We start from the raw sequence: 23,844 nt of genomic DNA on the forward strand, positions 1-23,844 counted from the left end.
GAAGAACTTCTTAGACAAAATAAAGTCTGAGAATATTCACAAGGAGAGGAATCCTAAACCATCCGTTGGAAGTAGGCCCTGGGGTCAATTTATATCTGTTCCATATCTTGTAACCATGCTACTTAGTATTTTGTAACCAAAAGAAATGTGTCCTTGCTAAATTATTTGTAATATGTCCCCTTAAGATATCAAGACTTCAAAACTTTAACAGTATCTCCTGTGGAATGTAACCATTAATCTCACACATACTAATTGGTTGTCATGGGAAACTGTATTCAAGCTCGTATCTATAAATGCCATAGAAAATTCCTTCAGTCCTTTGTTAGGAGGAAGAGCCTCAAGTCTCTGTGTCCCACTTGTTTTCCTTTGGGCCTGACTGAATTAAATCAGTGGCTCTAATGCATCTTCTTTAAAAAATGACATATGATTTTATTTTTGTCAATACACACAGACACACACACACACACACACACTCCAGACATCAGAACAGAGGGGAGCAGAACAGAGAGAGAATTTACAAAATACTCTAGTATTTTACAAAATACTAGAGACTGGGTAGCTTAAACAACACTTATCTCTCATGGTTCTAGAGGATGGTAAATCCAAGTCAAGGTACCAGAAGATTCAGTTCTCAAGGGCTCTCTTTCTGGCCTTCTTGCTATTCTCACTTAGCAGAGAGGGAGGTGGTGCTCTGGTCTCTTCCTTTTCTTATAAGAGCACAAATCCAATCTTCCCCCACCTCCAGTCATTATCTAAATCTAATTGTCTCCTAAGGGTCCAACCTCCAAATACTAGAGATTAGGATTTCAACATATGAATTGGGGGGGAGGGGCACAAACATTCAAGCCATACCAGCAAGCTAACCTCAGACCCAATTCAGTCTCAGATTATTGAGCAGATAATCATGCATGCCATGGTTACGAATCTCAAGGGAGGACTCTAAAAGCTTTTGCCCACCGCATCTTGGTAAGAGAGTCATCAAGAAGAACACAATTCAGTCAAGCACTAGATGGAACAGTGCTTTACTTACAAGGGGAATAGACGGCATAAGATCAGCTACAATACTGGGCTCAGTTCCCCATGGCCAAAAGGCTCTCCCTGAGGCCAGCATAGGGCAATCTGCCTAAGTACACCCATCTGTGCACAGTACAAAGATCCTGTCCCCTCCCCACAGAGAACAGATATTGAAAGTAGAAAGAGTTAGAAGTCTCTAGAAAAAGAAAGACAAGACACAGCTTTTGGACACAAGAGAAGTCATTTTAGGCCTCCAGCTATTTTCTGTGATCTACACCCTAACAGCTTCACTTGCCCAAACACACTTCTTATAGAATCTGCTAGGAGGTGTCAGACTTACAAAAGCCTCAGTAGTTAAGGATTTTAAGGGAGCAAAGGGAATGTAAAAGATTAACAGATGCTACCAGGCCAGGAAAGAGCCTAACCATATCAGAGACAACAAATTAGTGGTAGAAACTCCCAGTGCTGTTTCCAAAGCAAGCAAGGGCCCTGCATTCCTAACCAGTAAGAGGTCCAAGACCTCAACTGGTTTGTACCATTCTTGAAGACTACCCATAGCCCCTTCCTCTTGCCTGAGAGTTACCTCTGCTTCAATTATAATGTTAAAGTTTCTGACCAAGGAGGAGTACAACCCTCATTAGCATAACACACTATACATGTATAGGCAGATTTCCTAAGTGTGGATACATAACCTCTACATGCAATGACAAAGCTCCCCTCTCTGAATATTCCTCCTAACCCTAAATAAAAGAAACCCACTCACCCTCATTCAGGGAGCCACAGCGTTGGAAGTTATTCCTCAGGATCTTCTTATTTGTTGCAAATGAAGTTTCCTCTGTAATCTCTATCTGTAACTTACCAAGGAGCAAACTCAGGTTAGTTCAGTCACAATATGACAGTGGAGTTGGCCAGGAGGTATATGACCCACATTCTTTAAGCAGAGACAAAAGAATATTCAATAAGCATGAAAAAGGTACTAAAGCTGGCATAGGTTGAGTGGGATCCTTATCTCTTGGTAAAAAAAAAAAAAAAAAGGGGGGGGGATTTTAAGCCCAAATGTGCCACAAGTACTGATGTGCTTCAGTAGCTATGGCAGCTCAGCTTCCGCTGGATCTGAGCATCGCCAGCCCCTCCTCCAGGATACATTTACCAGCAGTCCACTCCCTGCTCCTTAGTAACCATGTGCAACCAAAAGGCTGTGATCAAAACCAATTATGTCAAAGAAGATGCAACAGGACTTGGTGTTGGAGAAATACAACAGGGAGGGACACTGCGGCCCATATGAAGAAGGAGTTCGACAAGAAGTACAGCCCCACCTGGTTCCGCATCATGGGAAGGAACTTTGGTGGTGATGTGACACAGGAAGCCAAACACTTCATCTACTTCTACCTGGCCCAAGTGTCCATTCTTTAACTCAATTCTAGTTAAAAGCATGAACCATGTCATACATCCAATGATCCATCTGAATACAAGCACTGCAGTCCAAATTCCAAATACCAGTGACTGAAATCTTCAGCCTTGCCTCAGGAAGCACCTCCATCTCTGAGCCTTTACTGAGTTGTTTTGTGCAGGGCATTCTCTGTATGAATTTGTTATGGTTATGCAATTAGCAAAACAGCTTACATTTGTATTGATTTTCTATTCCATCCTCTGCCCCATGGTTTTTTTTTCTCCTTAAATTCCATTCTTTAAAAAAAATAAATAAATCTGGGGCATCTGGGTGGTTCAGTGGGTTAAGTATCTGCCTTCGGCTCAGGTCATGATCCTTGGTCCTGGGATCAAGTCCCATAGTGGGCTCCCTGCTCAGCAGGGAGTTTGCTTCTCCTTCTACCCCTCCTTCCTGCTTGTGCGCTCTCTCTCTCTCTCTCTCAAATAAATACATAAAATCTTTAAAACAATAACAGCAAAATAAATCTGTTGAATTAAAAAAGAAAGAAAGGAAGTAGTCTAAGTAGTTCGAGAACCATTCTTATGTGACCAAGTGGGTGACAAAAGACAGCATGCATGAGATTGCTTTCCCTAACCCAGGTCTTTGCAAACCCTGGCACCTTACTTACCTGCATAGCAGATGCACACACATGTAACATACACCCACTTTTACAAAGAAATTCTCTGGGGAAAAAACATTCAAGTACTTTCAACATACATATATTTTAAAATACCTTAAAGTGGTTTTATAAGAGAAAAATGTTTTGTTTACAAAAGTATAGTGTATTTTATACGAATTGGGGCGGGGGGGGACAGGGGAAGGGAGAAGGGTATAAAATAGCCAAACCTACTGGCATTGGAGCACCTGGGTAACTCAGTCAGTTAAGCAGCTGCCTTCAGCTAAGGCCATGATCCTAGAATCCTGGGATCAAGCCTGCATTGAGCTCCACTCAGCAGGGAGTCTGCTTCTCCCTCTCCCTCAGAACCCCCCCTCCCCGTGCCACTCCCCCCCCCCGCCCCCCACCTCTGCTCATGCTCTCAGGAGCATTCTCATGCTCTCTCGCTCTCTCTCTCTCTCAAATGAATACATTTTAAAAATTATTGGCATCAGAAAATACTAGTACATGGTTAAGGTTGTACCAGCAAAATATTTAAATTGAAATTTTTAAGGGAATAACCTAGATGGCCTTAATCAGCTGTGTAGGCCTACAGATGGTTACTTTTATTGAAACTACAGATGGGAGGTGAAAATTCTATCTTTTTCTGTGGTGTTTTTGTAGGATGGAGATAACTTTTGACTCCATGAGGAGTGGGTGGGGTAGGAAATTGGTTCTCAAGCACCGACATATGTGATACACTAAAGATTGAAGAAACTCTTTCCCTTATCTCTTCCTGACAGGGCCAACCAAGAACAATAGAACCTTGGATAGAACATCCCAAAAAGGCAATCTATCAACTCCCAGGACTGTCTTTTTTGTTGTTTTCCATCTTTATTCACCTCTCACTTACCCATATCAATGGAGAGAAATCATTCAGTGGACTCATCATCCAAAGAGGCTAGAGGTGGAGACCAAGTGCTCAAGTATAAGCAAACAGAACCAAATGAGATTCAAGGTCCTAATAGGCCAGTGGGAAAAAGAACACCTGGGAAAACGTACTACTCATGTGTCTTTCTTTTTATAGGGTGCCAGTAGCTTTAGCTAATAGAGGGAGCCAAGAAAGTCACCAACCTGATTAGTATACTTTTCTCTCAATAAATGGAAGGAAAAGAAAGAGGTTAGGCAAAATTTGAAACACATTTTTGGGTTCCATATGTTTAGTGACAAAGAACAAAAGAATCATATACTTTAGCAGAGTTTGGTTGGTGAAAAAAAATAACCACTATCATAATTCCTTTGCCAGGTTTTCCTGAACTAAGTGGTAGGTGAACTTTTAGACACTGTTTAAGGATGAGCTTATTGATAGACATTCTGGGTAGAATTCAGTATGAGAAAATGAATAAAGTAGTATGGCCTCATGGGTGATTCTTTTTAAGGGAATGTCCTCTACCTAGTGGGAAGGAAAATCAGGGACCAAGCAATGTACAAACTATTTAAACTAGGGCCTCCTAATGAGGACTCTCAAGTGTGTGAGCTTAGGATGGTTTTTAGATGAAGTACTGCCACTGGCAACCTCATACACTATACTGCACTGGTAACTTCAACAGAGCTCATAGTTACTTCATACCCAACAGTAAGGACTCAGGATTCCTAGCACTTAGAAAGAACAGCCACATTATCCTCCTTAATAAACTCAGGTATTTTCTCAGCTTCCAAATAATTTCCTCTAAGCCAGAGGGAGAAAAGTTATTGAGAAGGGAGATGTTCCTGCCATTTCTTTTGTACAAGGTGTAGTGATTTTGGCTTATTGCTTAAGTCATTAATTTCCCATCATTTTCCAATGAGACTTTCATTTCATTAAAGGTAATAATAGTTGACAATCTATTACTGTCCCTTTTGCCCTGAATTATTATTGCTATATTTTCCCATAGAGTATAAAAATAAAATATACACACTGCCATAGATCATCAATTCAAAGCTAGGTGCTCAAGAATTTTATTATCCAATGGAATACTCTATAGGGAGCTGTATTTCCCTTCTTGGTTATTCTAATATGCTCCAGGTGTCCAGAAAAGGGGAATTAACATGTCACTCCAAAGTTCATCTACATTACTATTGTTTGAAATAAACACAGTGCTGGAGCAATTGAAACTCTTAAAGCTTCTCCAAGGTAGACTGGAGAAAATGTCTTTTCTCTGAGACCCTGCCAGACTCTCCTAAATAAAGAAGACCTTACACTAGCAAAACATAAATCATTTTTTAGGGCATCGAGTACAGGAGGGTAGGAAATGTTTACTGTTTGATCTTGGGCAAGATATTTAAATTCTCTAAATCTACTTTCCCATCTTTAAAAGAGTAAGAATAATAATACCTACCCCAAAGCACTTACCCCAAGATCTGGCAGTTTAAGACAATAAACACTACTTGTTATTATCATTTTATCATTATTTCCTATGGGAAATCAGAATTATATGAAGTTAAAGACACCTCACTGAATCTTGAACAACATGCTAAGAAGTCTGATTTCAGAAGGCAAGCAAAGAACCAGGAAATATTTTTAAAATAGGAGTGACATGAGTACCTAGGTAGTTCAGTCGGTTAAGCATGACTTTGGCTCAGGTCATGATCTCAGGTTCCTGGGATTGATCCCTATGCTCAGCTCCCCACTTAGTGGGAAGTCTGCTTCTTACTCTCCTCTCTCTGCCCCTCCCCCTGCTCATGCTCTTTCTCTCTCAAATCAATAAATAAATCATCTTAAAAAAAATAGAAGTGACATGATCATATCTGAGTCTTAGAAAGAAAACAGAACCAAACCCTGAAAAATACAAGATGACTGTACTATAGATAGAGACATAAATTAAAATGGTTAATTTTTCATTTTGTCCATTTCTCAAAATGGCCCAAAGCTATTAGCATATTTCCTTCTTGGGTATAATCAACTCCTTGTCTTAAATACTATAAAGTGTCTATATTGACAATTTATTTTTTCTGCCAATGGCTATTTAATGCCAGTGGCTCAAATAGGCAGGGGCTTTACCAATCTTTTAATCAGTAATCTCCTGTAATAGGCATTAGCACAATGTTATTGATTCTTAATGGTCAAGTGGCTCTCAGCCTGACTATATTTGCATGTCATTTCAGCTGGCCAAGTTATCTTAAGACACCTTAGAAAGAAAGAAATCACAGATTTAAAATACATTTTTAAATGTTAATTTAAAATAGAATATGAACTGTTTTTTTTTTTTTTAAATTTTTATTTATTTATGATAGTCACAGAGAGAGAGAGAGAGAGGCAGAGACACAGGCGGAGGGAAAAGCAGGCTCCATGCACCGGGAGCCCGACGTGGGATTCGATCCCGGGTCTCCAGGATCACGCCCTGGGCCAAAGGCAGGCGCCAAACCGCTGCGCCACCCAGGGGTCCCATGAACTGTTTTTGAAAAGGAAAATCTTCAGCAGTTTTTAACCTATCATATCATAGAAATACCTAATAAGATAATACTCAGTGTTGGAGAGCACACAGAAAAATAAGCATAACCATATATTTTGGTAAGGATATAAACTTAACTCCGTTTTTATGGAAGGTAATTTACTAATGTGTACGAAGTTTTACACACACAACCTTTGGCCCAATAATTCTACTTTTAAGAATTTATCGGGATCCCTGGGTGGCTCAGTGGTTTAGCGCCTGCCTTTGGTCCAGGGCGCGATCCTAGAGTCCTGGGATCGAGTCCCACTTCGGGCTCCTGGCATGGAGCCTGCTTCTCCCTCCTCCTGTGTCTCTGCCTCCCTCTCTCTCTCTCTATGTCCAACATAAATAAATAAATAAATAAATAAATAAATAAATAAATAAATCTTTAAAAAAAAGAAAAAAAAAAAGAATTTGTCCTCAGTAAGTAAGCACAAATAGGCACATAGTTTTAGCTATCAAGATGTTAATTATTAATTATAATACTAACAACACAGAACTATCTGAATATCTACCAAGAAATAATAGGATAAACCAAACTGACTCACAGACCAAGTCTAACCCATGAGCTAAAAATAGATTCAACATTTTTAATGATTGAAATAAATCAAAAGAAAATATTTCATAACACATAAGAAGCATAGGAAATTTAAGTTTCAATGTCTATAAATAAAGTTTTACTGGAACACAACCACTTACTAACATGTTTGTTTGCACTATAACAGCAGTTGGGTAAATGCAGCAGACTTTATGGCCCCCAAAGGCTAAAATATTTACTGTCTTGCTCTTTGCATAAAAAATTTGCCAACCTCTAGGTTAAATAAACCATGGTCTAATCATAGCATAAATTTACACAGCTATTTAAAATGGTATAGAAGATTATTCACTAGCTTGCAAGAATGCTTAAGGAAATAAGACTATACAAGAGTGCATCAAGTTATGACCACATTCTCATTAACTTTAATAATATATGAAATAGAAAAATGACTGAAAGGCTATGTATTGAAATATTAGTGGCTTTTATCTCTGGATATGGGATTACAGAGTTTTTTAAGAAACTTACCCAGACTGCTTACATTTTCTAAAAAAGCATATCTTTTAACAAAATCATATTGTGGCAGACAGATTCTAAAAAAGCCCCAATTACCCCCTGGTAATCACACTTGTGTAATCCCCTTCCATTTAGTGTGAACATGACCTGTGACTTGCTTCTAAACAATAAGAGATGACAAAAGTTGTTACTCCCATGATTAAGTTTCATAAGTTACATTTTTTCTTGCTAACAGACTCGATTGCTTTCTTACCTTGCATACTTTGATTAACCAAAGAGCCACATTAGGGAGACCCATGTGGCCAGGAACTGAGTGTGGTCTCTGGTCAATAGCTAACAGCCAATTAGAAACTGAGGCTCTCAGTCCAACAGACTGCAAGGAACTAAACCTTGCCAACAACTGCATGACTTTGGAAGCAGATATTTTCCAATCAAGCTATCAGATGAGATCCTAGCCTTGGCTGACACCTTGCTGGCAAACTCAGTAGAGACCATAAAGCAAAAGATCTAATTAATCCATGCCCAGATTCCACACCCACAGAAATTGTGAGTTAATAAATACATATTGTTTCTAGGCCCTAAATATGTGGTAATTTGTTATGCATCAATACATAACATAAAAGTTATATTGAATAATATATAAAGAAGAAAACAGCAACTAAATAATTTCAATTTTTTTAGATGGCATATATGACATTAGAAAAGAGGACAGAACAAATTAATGGGTCAGCCAAATTCAGCCCTTTAGATAAAACTAAGGCACCAGTCAGCAAGTGTGTGGGCTGCCCCAGATCCTATAGCTATTCATGTTTGGACACAAAAGATCCTGGACAGAAGTTCTGACTCTTCAAATCACCCCTGGATATACTATTATCTAGGTTCCACAAGAAATGGTAATTTGATTCCCAGCACTCTCTAGAGTTCTGCACCCACCTTTTCTCTTCCAAACCCCTCCAAAGCCCCCCTATTTGAAAAATATTAAAATAAAAACTTCCACCATATAATAATTGCTCTGAAATTGCAGCCACCACTAATATCTAGATCTTTCCAAGGCTCATATCATACAAAAAGAATAAAATAAGCATGCCCTCTTACCTTTTTTACTAAAAGCAAGTTATTCATTTTCACCTTGATCAACAGGATAATTACATGTGTAAATCTCCCATTCTGACCCCAAAATTGTCTTTAAATAAATTTCATGCAATTTTTATGTCTAACAAGCCATTACGTTTTTATTACTGAAGCAGTAATAGCAGTTTATTAGATTTTTTTAAATGCCCTACTGATCACTGAAGGTCTTTTTCTTTCCTCAAGTAGCTCTTAAATGACAAAAGTCATTGTCCATCATGATTACTGGGTATTAGTCACAGGTCATAAATATTCCTTATTTCTTGCAGTGGATCTTTAGAGGATTAAAATAGGACAAAATAAATAAACTGCCCCCTGAACCAGTTAAAAGCATCTTGTTTATTTTTTTTAAAGTTTGGTTGATTTATTTTTTACTGTTTTTAATTTAAATTCAATTAAATAACATATAATGTATTATTAGTTTCAAAGGTAGAGGTCAGTGATTCATCAGTCTTATATAATACTGAGTGTTCATTATACCATGTGCCCTCCTTAATGTCCATCACCCAGTTGCCCCATCCACTCACCCACTTCCCCTGGACTAAACCTGTTTCCCAGAGTTCAGTGTCTCTATGGTTTGCCTCCCTCTTTGATTTTGTCTTCCTTCATTTTTCCTTCCCTTCCCTATGTTTTTGTTTTGTTTCTTAAATTCTACCTATGAGATCATATGGTATTTGTTTTTCTCTGACTTATCTCACTTAGCATAATACCCTCTAGTTTCATCCACATCATTGCAAATGGCAAGATTTCAATAAACATCTGGGCTCTTTCCATAGTGTGGCTACTGTGGACATTGCTGCTATAAACATTGGGGTGCAGGTGCCCCTTCAGACCACTATGTTTATTTCTTTGGGGTAAATACCTAGTAGGTAAATACCTAGTAGTGCACTTGCAGGGTTGTAGGGTAGCTCTATTTTCAACTTTTTGAGACCTCCATACTGTTTCCCAGAGTGGCTACACCAGCTTGCATTCTCACCAAGTGTAAGACAGTTCCCCTTTTTCTGCATTCTCACCAACATTTGCTTCCTGACTTGTTAAATTTTAGCCTTTCTGATTGGTGTGAGGTGATACTTCCTTGTGGTTTTGACTTGTATTTCCCTGATGCCAAGTGATGTTGAGCATTTTTTCATGTGTCTGTTAGCCATTTGTACAATTTGGAGAAATGTCTATTCATGTCTTCTGCCCATTTCCTGATTGGGTTATTTGTTCTTTGGGTGTTAAGTTTGATAAGTTTTTTTTTTATAGATTTTGGATACTAGCCCCTTATCTGATAAGACATTAGCAAATATCATCTCCCATTCAAGGTTTTGCATCTCACAATCAACACAAAAGTCATTATCCTTTGGTTTTCAACTGTTTCCTTCGCTGTGCAAAAGCTTTTTTTTTTTTTTTAAGATTTTATTTATTCATGAGAGACACAGAGAGAGTGAGAGAGGCAGAGACATAGGCAGAGGGAGAAGTAGGCTCTCCACAGGGAGCGCAATGTGGGACTCGATCCTGGGACCCCAGGATCACACCCTGAGCCAAAGGCAGATGCTCAACCGCTGAGCCACCCAGGGATCCCCAAAAGCCTATTATCTTGATGAACACCCAATATTCACTTTTGCCTTTGTTTCCCTTGCCTTTAGAGATGTGTCTAGCCAGACGTTGCTGTAGCCAATGGCACAGAGATTGCTGCCTGTGTTGTCTAGGATTTTTGATGGATTCCTGTCCCACATTTAGGTCTTTCATCCATTTTGAGTCTATTTTTGTGTATGGTGTGAGGGCATGGTCCAGTTTCATTGTTCTGCATGTTGCTGTTCAATTTTTCTACCATTTGTTGAAGAGACTTTTTTCCACTAGATAGTCTTTCCTGCTTTGTTGAAGATTAGTTGGCCATAGAGTTGAGGGTCCATTTCTGGGTTCTCTATTCTGTTTCATTGATATGTGTGTCTGTTTTTGTGTCAGTACCATACTGCCTTGATGATTACAGCTTTGTAATATAGCTTGAAGTCCAGAATTGTGATGCCACCAGCTTTGGTTTTTCTTTTTCAACACTGCTTTGGCTATTTAGGGTCTTTTCTAGTTCCATACAAATTTTAAGATTGTTTGTTCCAGGTCTATGAAAAAAGTTGATGGTATTTTTATAGGAATTGCATTAAATGTATAGATTGCTCTAGGTAGCATAGACATTTTAACAGTATTTGTTCTTCCAGTTCATGAGCATGGAACGTTTTTCCATTTCTTTGTATCTTCCTCAATTTCTTCCATGAGTGTTCGATAGTTTTCTGAGTACAGATCCTTTGCCTCTTTGGTTAGGTTTTTTCCCTAAGTATCTTATGGTTTTGGGGTACAATTTTAAATGGGATTGACTCCTTAATTTCTCTTTCTTCTGTCTCATTGTTAATGTAAAGAAATGCAACTGATTTCTGTGCATTGATTTTATATCCTGCCACTTTGATAAATTCCTGTATGAGTTCTAGCAATTTTGGGGAGGAGCCTTTTGGGTTTTCCACACAAAGTATCATGTCATCTGCAAAGAGTGAGAGTGACTTCTTTGCTGATTCAGATGCCTTTTATTTCTTTTTGTTGTCTGACTGCTGAGGCTAGGACTTCTAGTACGATGTTAAAAAAAAAAAAGAGTGGTGAGAGGTGACATCCCTGTCATGTTCCTGATTTTAACTCTCAGTTTTTCTCCATTGAGAATGATTATTTGCTATGGGCTTTTCATATATGGTAGAAGCATCTTGTTTAGATTTATAAATATTCTGAAGCAATAGTCAAAAGATTAAGATCAGCATTATTTGCATTTTTTGCAAACAAAAACAATAGAGTTTAATTCTGATCTTGCATTGCCCAAGAAACCATACTACCAAAGTTGAATGAGCAAAAATTCCTTCTGCTGAGATTTCCCTCTCTGTCTGAATCACACTGAAAATATTTATGGTTACTCTTGTTATAGTAAAACTATTCTCACATCCATTTCTCCTAAAGTAAAACCTCAATTTTAAAGGACTTCTCAGTAATTTGGAGAGTTTGTGATGCAAATTATTTTAGGAGCTTCTGCAGATGAAGAGCTAAAGACTGAGAATGAAAGCTCAAATTGGCTGCAAGGATCAATAATAACCTCAAAAGAAGTTGTTCTAAGGGAAATCATGAAAAAAACAGATATATTACTCCTTTAGCTCACAGATTTGACATCTGTGAATTCTTTTGAAACACTTTGGAGGTTTCCTTTATTTTTGTCTGTTTTCTGCCCTGTATTGGCCTCTCTGAACACCACAGCCACTACGGCATGAAGACGATAGAAGTATTCTCTTCCTTTTCTCTAATCTCCCAATACTTTATTCTATCTAACTCCTATCACATGAGCTTTCATCATCTTTGCATGTGCATATCTCTTTCCTGCTAAGTAATTTAATGCTATCTATCTTCCTTTATCAACTTCCTAAAGCCTTGCACCAAGTAGGCCCTTTAAAAAGGAAGACCTATAGATTTTTTTAAAGAGACTAAAAGATATATTAACTGACTGCAATGTATGGAATTTAATTGGATCTTGATACAAAAAAATAAGTTGTTAAAAAAACTAAGATGAGGGAAAGCTGAACACTGGATTTTGGACAATACTAAAGAATTGTTAGATGTGATATGTGCTTATGCTGTTTAAAAAGAGCACTTGTTTATATCTGTATACAAAGATGAAAGAAATGAAATGAAGTCTGGAATTTCCTTCTAACTAGTTGGGAAAATGGGTTGGGGCTATAATGAAACAATCTTCATTCTGGATTGAGCTGGGTGATGGGTACTTGGTGTTAAGTACTGTTGCTTTAAAAATTACTCATTTAGTGGATTGAGACAATGACAGCATGTATTTTGCTCACAAATCTGCAAAATGGGTAAATTGGGGGGGTTCCTCAAATCCATTTGAATCTGCTGGGGTAGCTCAAAAGTTGAAGGTTGGGATCATCTGAGGACTTATTAACTTATATGGCTAGTGATTGATACTGGCTGTTGGCTGAAATTTTTGCTAAACAACTACATATGGCCCTCAGTGTGTGGATTTGTCTTCCTCACAATATAGGGCTAGGTTCCAAGGTTGAGAGGAGAGAGGAAGAGAGAGCATGGGACAAAAGCTATAATGTCTTATAATCTAGCCTCTTGTTATCACTTCTAACACATTCTGCTGGTTAGAAGCAAGTCACTAAGGCCAATCCATATTCAAGCTCCTCTTCTTGATAGGCGTAATGTCTAAGAATTTAGAGTTCACTCTGTGACCAAAAATTATTTCTATTCTTCCCACATGCAAATCATACTCTCCCTCTTCGAAAGCCCAAAGACTTGTCTATTATGACAACAGGCTCAGGCTTGAAGGTAAGTATATCACCATATAAATCAGGCTATAGATAAGGTTTCTCAAAGAGTTCCTCAAATTCAGTTCCTGGAGTCTGAAGTGAAGATGATGACAAAGCATTGAAGAACAACTTCAATTAGAATTCCTCTTGGTCTGAAGTCTTGTGAACTACAGAGACAAGTTATCTGACCCTCATAAACCCAATATACAATAGTTACAAAGGGATAATTACCATTTAAAAAGGAGAAAAGTCAGAGGCTCCCAAAAGTCACTAATCCATAGCTATTATGACACCATTCAGGCATATGTTGCCAATTCTTTAATTAGGATCAGTTATATTCTTGGGAGTATGGATTCTCTCCTTCATAAAGGCAAGGAGAAAACTGACAAAAGTAGTCAGAATCAATTTTTTCAAAACTGTGGACATTAAGCAAAATCTTGTAGGATGGGGTGGCCTAACATAGGGGAAAAAAAAGGAAAAGAAAACAATGAATAGAAACTGTCCCTTAAAAAGCCAGATGTTGGGCAGTCTGGGTGGCTCAGTGGGTTAGGACTGCCTTCAGCCCAGGGTGTGATCCTGGAGACCTGGGATTGAGTCCCGCGTCGGTCTCCCTGCATGAAGCCTGCTTCTTCCTCTGCCAGTGTCTCTACCAATCTCTCTCTCTCTCTCTGTGTCTCATGAATGAATAAATAAAATCTTTAAAAAAAAAAAAAAAAGCCAGATGTTGGACATACTAAATAAAATTTTTTAAAAAGATTTTATTGTTTATTTATTTTAGAGACAGAGCATGCAAGTGGGGAAGAGGAGCAAAAGAAAAGGGAGAGGGAGAGAATCCCAAGCAGACTACATGTAAGCCTGATGCAGGGCTCAATCTCCCAACACTGAGATCATAACTTGAGCTGAAACCAAGAGCCACACACTCAACTGACTGAGTCACCCAGGCACCCCTAAAACTTTTAAACAATCATTCTAAATGTGGTCAAAGAACTAAAGAAAACCATGGCTAAAAAACTAAAGTATAAAAAACACTGTCTCACCAAATAAGGAATATTTTAAAGAGAAAGTAATCTAAAAAAGAGCCAAATAGAAATTCTTAATTGAGAAAAATAACAATGAAACGAAAAACTCACTGGAAGGGTTCAACAGCAGATTTGAACAGGTAGAAAAAATGAATTAAAACAAAAAAGAAAAAGAGAAAGAAAATAATTGAATCGAGATTGGCCTGAGAAACAGAAAGAAAAAATGAAGAAAAATTAACAGAGCCTCAGAGACAGGTGGGGCACCATTAAGCACACCAAATACATGTTATATTAGTCTGCTGCTGTAACGAAGTACCACAACTTGAGTGACTTAGACAACAGAAATTTATTGTCTTGCAGGTCAGGAGGCTAGAAATCTGGGATCAAGTTATAAGTAGGGTTTGTTTGAGGGAAGTGAGGGAAGGCTCTAATCAAGATCTCTCTCCTTGGTATTGTAGATGGCTGTGTTCCCTCTATGTCTCTTCACATTGTCATCTCTCAGTGCATGTCTGTCTCTATGTCCTTATGGCCCCTTTTTATAAGGACTCCAGTCATATTGAATTAAGGCTCACCCTACTGCTTTAACTTACTATATCTATAAAAATCCTACTCCAAATAAAGGCAAATTCTGAGGTATTAGGAGTTAAAACTTCAACATGTGAATTTCAGGAGGACACGACTCAGCCTATAATGCATAATAGGAGCCCTAGGAAAAGAGGAAAGAGAAAAGGGGGCAGAAGGATATTTGAAGAAATAATGGCCAAAACCTCCCGAATTTAATAAGAAACATTAATCTACACATCCAGGAAGCTCAATAAACTTCAAGTAAGATAAATTCAAAAAGATCCATACCTGGACACATCATAATCAAACTATTCAAGGATGAAAACAAAGAGAGAATCTTCAAAACAGCAAGAGAAGACATTCATCATATACAAGGGATCCTCAATAGTATTAAGAGCTGATTTCTCATCAGAAACCATGGAACCATAAGGCAGGGGAATGACTTATTCAAATTGCTGGAGATAAATAACTGTAAACCAAGAATTCTAACTCTAGCAAAATTATCTGTTTTTGAAGGAGAAATTAAGGCATTCCAAGTAAGCAAAAACTAAAAGAAACTGTGGTAGGAGATTTTTCCTTCAAGAAACACTACAGGGAATCCTTCAGCCTGAAATGAATCCACACAAAGAAATAAGAGCAGGGAAAGGTACATAAGTAAATATAAAAGACAGCACTGATACATTTTTTAATTATATTTTCTTCCATTTGATTTTAAAACAACTGGACCAACATTAATTACATATCTCCAATGAGAAGCACACAGTGTATAAGACTGAATTTGTATGACAATAATAGCCGAAAGGGGGAGGGAGTGGAGCTACACAGGACAGTAAGGTTTTAGTATAGTATTGAGATTAAATTGGTATTAATCTAAGCTAGCTTGTAATAGATTATGGTGTTAATTGTAACCTCTAGGACAACCACTGAGAAAGACAGTTGCCCTCCCTTCTTGGAGTGCATTTGGGAGAGGCAGGCACTCTCAGGGGACAAGAGCTAGCAAGTGACACTGAGCTGCCCCGTTCACTAGCATATGAGCAAAGACACCTGCTGAAAGCAACTACCCTGGATGCTGGCTTTTTGCTGTGCTGTGCTTTGCTATAAACCCCTAGTTACTTTTCTGGCACAAATTGGTACCATCCATAGTGCAGCAAGACCCTCCCCAAGAGGATCAATGCAGGTCCATGCCATGCCAGGTCCTTAAAATTTGGAGTTTTGAGACCTAGCCACACACCTGAGATAAAACCCAGGAGCACTGCACCACTGGTGGGCAGACAGCTGACACAGACAGGGTGAAGGCAAGGATCTGAAGAAGACTGGGACAAAGAAAAGAGATCGTTTGCTCTTCTGTGAGGGCTTCCTGAACAGCAGCCAGCATGAACTCCCCTCTCCATTTTTCACTCCTCTCATCAGTACAGTTGGACTTCAGTGAGTGGCAAAGTGCCCACAGTGGAGGCTTGAGCTGCTAACACCAAGCCCCTACCCCCCTCCACTATGCAGGTGTCTTTTTTATTAATGCACAGAAGACCAGCACAAATCCTCTGCACCCACCAGGTCTACTGATCATAGAGTGCTGCAAAGCTTTAGCTCTACTGGAAATAATACCAGGCAAAGTCTTTCCTAACCTACAAAAGACAGATATCTAGACAAAATGCCAGATGGAGGAATTCATCCCGAAAGAAAGAACAAGAAGAGATCACAGGCAGAGAGTTAAACAAGATAGATATAATATGCCTGAACCAGAATTTATTTTTTTTAAAGATTTTTATTTATTCGAGACACACACAGAGAGAGAGGCAGAGACATAGGCAGAGAGAGAAGCAGGCTCCATACAGGGAGCCCGATGTGGGACTCGATCCCAGGACTCCAGGATCATGCCCTAGGCCAAAGGCAGGCGCTAAACCGCTGAGCCACCTAGGGATCCCTGCCTGAACCAGAATTTAAAACAATCATAAGGATACTAGCTGAGCTTGAGAAAAGCATAGAAGAAACTAAATTCTACCACAAAGATAGAAGACCTAAAAACTAGTCAGGCCAAAATAAAAATGTTGTAACTGTGATGCAAAACTGACTGAATATAATGACCACCAGGATGGAAGAAACAGAGGAATAAGCGATACAGAAGATAAAATTATGGGAAATAATTTTAACTGAAAAGAAGTTGGAAAGAAAATATTGGATCACGAATGTAGGCTCAGGGAACTCAGAAACTTCATAAAACATAATAACATTCATACCTTAGGGGGAAAGGGGCAGAAGGCTTATTTGAATAAATTATACCTGAAAACTTCCCTAACCTGGAGAAAGAAACAGACATTAAAATCCAGAAGGCACAGAGAACTCCCATCAAAATCAATAAAAGCCAGCCACACCAAGACATAGCCTAGTAAAATTTGCAAAATACAGAAATAAGAATCCTGAAAGCAACAAGGAAAAGAAATCCCTAATTTCTAAGGGAAGACAAATAAGGTTAGCAACAATGTCTCCACAGAAACTGTGCAGGCCAGAAGAAAGTGGCATGATATATTCAAAGTGCTAAATGAGAAAAATATGCAGCCAAGAATACTTTATTCAGCAAAGCTGTCATTCAAAATAGAGTTTTCCAGACAAGGGTGCTTGGGTGGCACAGTTGGTTAACCTTCTGACTCTTGATTTAAGCTTAGGTCATGATTTCAGGGTTGTGAGATCAAGCCCCACATCGGGCTTGTGCTGGCTGTGGGTGGGGTGCCTGCTTAAGATTCTCTCCCTCTCCCTCTGCCTCTTCCTACTACTCCCTCCAGGGGGGAAAGAAATCCCAAACAAAAACTAAAGGAGTTCATGACCACTCCAGAAACAATGACTTTACAGGTTAATATAACAGCACTAAATTCATATCTGTCAATGATCACTTGAATGTAAATGGAATGAATGCTCCAATCAGAAGATATAGGTTATCAGATGGATTTAAAATAAACAAACAAGACCCAGCCATATGCTGGACTCATTTTAGACCTAAGACACCTCCAAGGTGAAAGTGAGAGGATGGAGACCCATCTATCATGCTAATGGATGTGAAGAGAAAGCCAGATGGGGATCCCTGGGTGGCGCAGCGGTTTGGCGCCTGCCTTTGGCCCAGGGCGTGATCCTGGAGACCTGGGATCGAATCCCACGTCGGGCTCCCGGTGCATGGAGCCTGCTTCTCCATCTGCCTGTGTCTCTGCCTCTCTCTCTCTCTCTCTCTCTCTCTGTGACTATCATAAACAAATAAAAATTTAAAAAAAAAAGAAAGAAAAGAAAAGAAAGCCAGAGCAGCTATACTTACATCAGACAAACTAGATTTTTAAACCAAAGACTACAACAAAAGATGAAGGAGGGCACTATATCATAATAAAAGGGTCTATCCATCAAGAAGATCTTATGATTATACATATTTATGCCTCGGATCTGGGAACAGCCAACTATATAAATCAATTAATAACAAAAAAACTCAGTATCTGGGTGGCTCAGTGGTTGAGCATCTGCCTTTGGCTCAGGTCATGATCCCAGGGTCCTGGGATCAAGTCCTGCATCAGGCTCCCTGCGGTGAGCCTATGTCTCTGCCTCTCTCTGTGTCTCTCATGAATAAATAAAATCTTTTTAAAAAAAGAAAGAAAGAAAGAAAGAAAGAAAGAAAGAAAGAAAGAAAGAAAGAAAGAAAGAAGAAAGAAAGAAAGAAAGAAAGAAAGAAAGAAAGAAAGAAAGAAAAGAAAAGAAAAGAAAAGAAAAGAAAAGAAAAGAACAACCCTATGATGCAGCAATTGCACTACTACATATTTACCCAAAGGATAGAAAAATACTGATTTGAAGGGATACACAAACTCCAATGTTTACAGCAGCATTATCAACAATAGCCAAACTATGGAAAGAGCCCAAATGTTCACTGACTGATGGATAGTTACTATTCCAAACTTAGATAGATACATAGATAGATATGGATATGTACTATTCCAAACTAAGATAGATAGATAGATAGATACATAGATAGATAGATAGATAGATAGATAGATAGATAGATAGATGATAGATAGATCTAACCTATCTTTGGAATAGTACTCAGACATCAAAAAGAGTGAAATCTTGCCATTTGCAATAACATGGATAAAACTAGAGTGTATTAAACTAAGCGAAATAAGTCAGCAAGAGAAAGACAAATACTATATGATTTTATTCATATGTGGAATTTAAAAAACAAAACAAATGAACATACAGGAAGGGGGAGAAAAAAGAGGGATTTTCTAACAAAGGTTGCTAAGATAACTGGATAATCACATAGAAATTGGATCCATTCCTCTCACCAATATGAAAAGACGTTCCATCTCGCTCATTGGAGAAATCCAAGCTAAAACTATACTAAGGTATATTTGTCACCCACGACTAGCAAATAGGTAAACATTTGATGACTCTATAGACACTCAAACATTAACGGTACACACGATTTGCCTATGCAGAAGAAATTGGCAGTATCTAGCAAACTCACATGCATTTACCCTTTGACCTAGTAATTCCCATTTGAGGAACCTTCCAATGATAAACTGGTAAAAATACAAACAGCATAAATTTATTCAATGAAGCACCATTTGTAATAGCACAAAACGAGAAATAATCCCAATATCGATCAGTAGAGGAAAGACTGAATAACCTTTGGTATATCAGCACATTTGCTATAAAAATATAAAGTCTATCCTCATTTCTTTTTATTATTAATATTCAGATTATGCTACTTGAAAAAAAGCAAGATGGAAAAAGCTGTGTATACTATTCTTTTGCCTATCTTAGGAAAGGGGCTTTGAAAATATATGCTTACATTTAAAATGAATTTTAAAATAAGCTATAAATTATTTTTAAAAAGTCTTTTCTTATGGGAGAGGGAGGAAATACGATGAACAGAAGATAGAAGTCACATTTCTTTGACTATACTTTTTTCTGTACATTTAACTTTAAATCATGTAAATATTTCTCATAAGGCAAAATTACATTTTAAAAATTCCTAAAAGACAAAATAAAAATAAAACACATGATCCTTTGCACTCAAGTAAGTTGGAAACATAGCAATTTGTACACCTACTGTGACATATACCTAAATAACAAAAAGAATTGGGGCAGATAGAATTTTTAAACTGTTTACACTAATATTACTGATGGTAGTGTAGAAATTGCTATTCTGAAACTATTGTATTAATTTTGTATAAAATAAATGGGCAACTGTAGTGTCATTGAGAAGTAGGATATTTGGCATATAAGAAAGGAAATATATGACGCCTGGGTGGCTCAGTGGTTTAGCATCTGCCTTCGGCCCAGGGCGTGATCCTGGAGTCCCAGGATGGAGTCCCATGTCAAGCTCCCTGCAGGGAGCCTGCTTCTCCCTCTGCCCGTGTGTCTGCCTTTCTCTCTCTGTGTCTCTCATGAAGAAAGGAAATATATAGTTTTAAGATCACTGAAGTTGAATTTTTAAAATGTATTCTTGAATTTGAATTATCAATATAAAGAACATGAACAGAATGTATACTTCTTAGCTCTGCTCACTGAACAGTGATCAAACCAGTAGAAAGGAACACCCCTAATGCCAAGATTACTGTGTGCATGTGCATGAGTGTGTGCACATAACACATACTGAAGTCTATACAATACCATTTCCACAGAAACAAAGGTCTTTGGGTAAACGGCCAATTCCAGGTCCGAGGAAAGAAATGTACAAGATAAAACTGGAATATCTTATTATCAGAAAGCAAAAAAAAAAAAAAAAAGCTATCAAAGACCACTTAAATACTAGCTAAAGATGGACCAACTTGAACGGCAATTTAAGGGTAATAGCTGCAATGGATTAGAACATATCAAAAGTCCACGCTATATTAATATTAAAAAAATGACTTAGTGATCATCTTTAAAGGATATTGGAGAATCGATTATTGAAAAGAAAGTTTTGAGGCAATGTATTACACAGGAATATATAACTAATACAATAAAAAACAGCATGGGGTTAAATGACAGCGAAGGGTTATAATCAGCAAAATCCAAACTGTGGAAAAGTCTATGGGAAAATAACCTGTCTTCAACCAAAGAATTTCAGTGAAAAAAGAATCACATCACAGTGATATTTTTGGATATTTAAGCAAACCATTTAAAAAGTTACAGTACAATTAAAAACATGTAAATACTGACAGGATATTTGATATTAAAAAATCACTGGGCTTTTTAGAAAGGTGTAATGATGGTATTATAGTTATGTTTTTAAAAGGGAATCCCTGACTTCTAGAGATACATACTAAAATATTAATAGATGATACATTTGGAATTTGCTTCAAAATGGCTATGGGAGAGAAGGAACTGGTGGGGAAAAGGAAATAAGAGTGGGCATGAGTTGGTCATTATTAAAGCTGAGTGATGGGAACATGGAAGTTCATTATACAATTCTCTATTTTTCTCTATGCTTGAAATTTTCCATAATAAAAGGATAAAAAAGAGTAAGTTTGCACTTGCATCAACATGCACAAATACCACACCATGACATTTAAAAGTGGGCTTAATAAAACCAAATAATTACAAAGCAAGATGAAGACCATAGGAATTTGAATGTTTTCTGTAAAACAAAGTAAATACTTTTAAGTGTCAAAATGGAAATATAGAGTACACATTGCTAATTAATGCATCTAATTATGGAACTACTCCAGCTTGGAATTGATATATTTGGCACATACTTTTTGATCCAATATTCTATAATACGCTCAGAAGTATTATGCCTTCTTTTTAATTGTTTGATTCAAATCATAGTCATATTTAGTCACCAGATGGACTTTCTTCTTCACCTATTCCATCATGTTAGAAAGAGTGTAAATTAGCACCTTATAATGACTCATGATAGACTTTTATCATCCACATAGGAAAGCAGTGAAGAGAAGGTTATGCTAACCATTTGATAGTAAAAGAGACATAAACAGATGCTACTCACAAGTCTCAGCGCGCCAATGGCAATTACCACCTGTTCTGCTTCATCTATTAGTGCTATGCATGAGAAAGAAACCAAGAGACAGGAAAACCATACAGACACAAGTCTTTACTGCAACAATAGTATTTTAAATTTCTTCATTAAAAATAGATAGCATACATAGTTATAGTAGAGTTCACAAAAAAGATAAGCAACTACAGGACTATCTGGGTTGAAACCAGATGACTAATGCAGGTTTACAATGGTCTCTCCTCCACTCTCCTCTCCAAGTAGCTGAGAGGGATTATTTGCTTTATCCAGATGTGCTAGGAAAATAATCAACCCAGAAATTTCTCATTATTTCTCACTCTTACCAATTCATAATTTGTGATAACTCATGGCTTGAGCTTGGCCACAGGTATCATTAACATGACAAACAAAAGGCTTGATCAGGTACAAAACTGTAGCAGTGGCTTGATTTTATCTATGGGAGGAAAAAAACATCCTCAAACATGTGTACAGATTTTTTAAAAGCCTGAGAGAAAGAAAATATTCTAATATATAGGTTAACATTAATATTGGGTCCAGATGATAAAACTATGGCTCTATCTCCCTTCTTCCCTCTTCTTTCTAGTTTTAAAATATCTTTTTCTTTTAAAGTGAAACAACTAAATGTGCTATTGTTATTATTGCGTAAGAATTTTTTTTTAAGATTTTTACTAGCTTGGGGAGAGGGTAACAGTTGGCCTTTTATTTAAAATTTAAATGACTAAAAAAATAAAAAAAATTTTAAATGTCTTATCACTAAAACAACTGCAGAAAACAGACTTAAAATCGACACCCCAAGTATGTTTCAAAGTATATGTTTCCATAAAAAATATAATTCAGACTGGCCTCTCAGTATAAATTACTGACATGTGGTCGCAAATAAAAACTTTATTTTTCAGGACACCTGGGTGGCTCAGTTTGGTTATGCATCCAACTCTTGGTTTCAGCTTAGGTCATGATCTCAGGGTTGTGAAATCAAGCCCCACATCCCACGTCAGGCTCTGCGTTCAATGAGGAGTCTGCTGGAGATTCTCTCTCCCTCTCCCTCTCCCTCTGCCCCTCCCCATGCTCATACTCTCTCTCAAATAAATTACATCTTAAAAATTACCTGTATTTTTCCACCAAAATTTCACAAAAATATGATGCATTAGTTCCCTCTCATTAAAACCACAGGTTTTTATCAACTCCAACAAAAAAGGTTACTTACTATGAAGTACTGTATTTCAATGGCTACCTGTAATTTAATAATAATAATAACAAATACAAATGAGGATTAATTTAGCCTCAGAGAAAAACAAAGAGAAAGCAAAACAGGAAATCACAATAGTTACACAGAAGAATATTCACTAAATGTTACACAGAATGAATACACAAAATGAATTTTCACTAAATGTTTTGTAAAAAATGGAAAAGGGTAAAGAGAAGAAAAAAAGTGTTTATAAAACTATCATGATAGTCTCTACACCTTCAAACATGGGCCCAGACTTATTATCTCCTAGAGAGAATGTTTAAGTGTAGACACAGCGATCCAACAATTGCTCTAAATAAAATATCATACTCCTTTTGTGATGCAGGTATACCCACTCTTAATTATCTTTCAGCTAACTACCCTAGGTCACATAGAATCATGAGTAAGCTAGCTCTCTTCTACATATTAGTCTTGATACTCAGTTATATGTGACCGGCTGCCTGGTATAAAAGAGGAGGAGGAAAGTGCTCTAGGACAAGAAATTCAGGGGAATTAATAGTACACATGGTACTATTATTATGTCTCAGCTCACAGGAAAAGCTCTAGAAATTCCTTTAGCTTCGAGAAACTCTTTAAATTGGATATTTGGATGAAGCCAGTGGGCAGAGTCTACATTTGCTTTATACAAAGGATGAACTCCTGAAATTGGAAGACAGCAGTGTAGTTTTACTGGTTATTCTCCTAAATTGTTAGACCTAAAACACTTGATCATAGGGAGCCTGGGTGGCTAAGTTGATTAAGCATCTGCCTTTGGGGTCAGGTTGTGGTCCCCCGGTCCTGGAATGATGTCCCATATCGGGCTCCCTGCTCAGTGGAGAGCTTGCTTTTCCCTCTTCTCCTGCCCTTCCCCTCTGCTTATGCTCTCTCTCAAATAAACATTTTAAAATAATAATAATAAAAAATAAAACACTTGGCTCATAAAACTGAAAATGGCCACATCACTAGCAACTTCACTAGCAACTTCAAATCTTTCCACAATAGCACTAAGGCACCTGCTAATAAAAATTGC

General features: G+C 37.6%; 1 pseudogene; it reads left to right on the plus strand.

Annotated features, from left to right (window-relative positions):
- The first annotated feature begins 1,779 nt into the window (after positions 1 to 1,779).
- LOC121491295 lies at positions 1,780 to 2,649 on the plus strand (annotated as a pseudogene).
- The last annotated feature ends 21,195 nt before the right edge of the window (positions 2,650 to 23,844 follow it).

The sequence above is a fragment of the Vulpes lagopus genome, chromosome 5 (genome assembly GCF_018345385.1).
Source record: "Vulpes lagopus strain Blue_001 chromosome 5, ASM1834538v1, whole genome shotgun sequence".
In the NCBI taxonomy this organism is placed as follows: Eukaryota; Metazoa; Chordata; class Mammalia; order Carnivora; family Canidae; genus Vulpes; species Vulpes lagopus.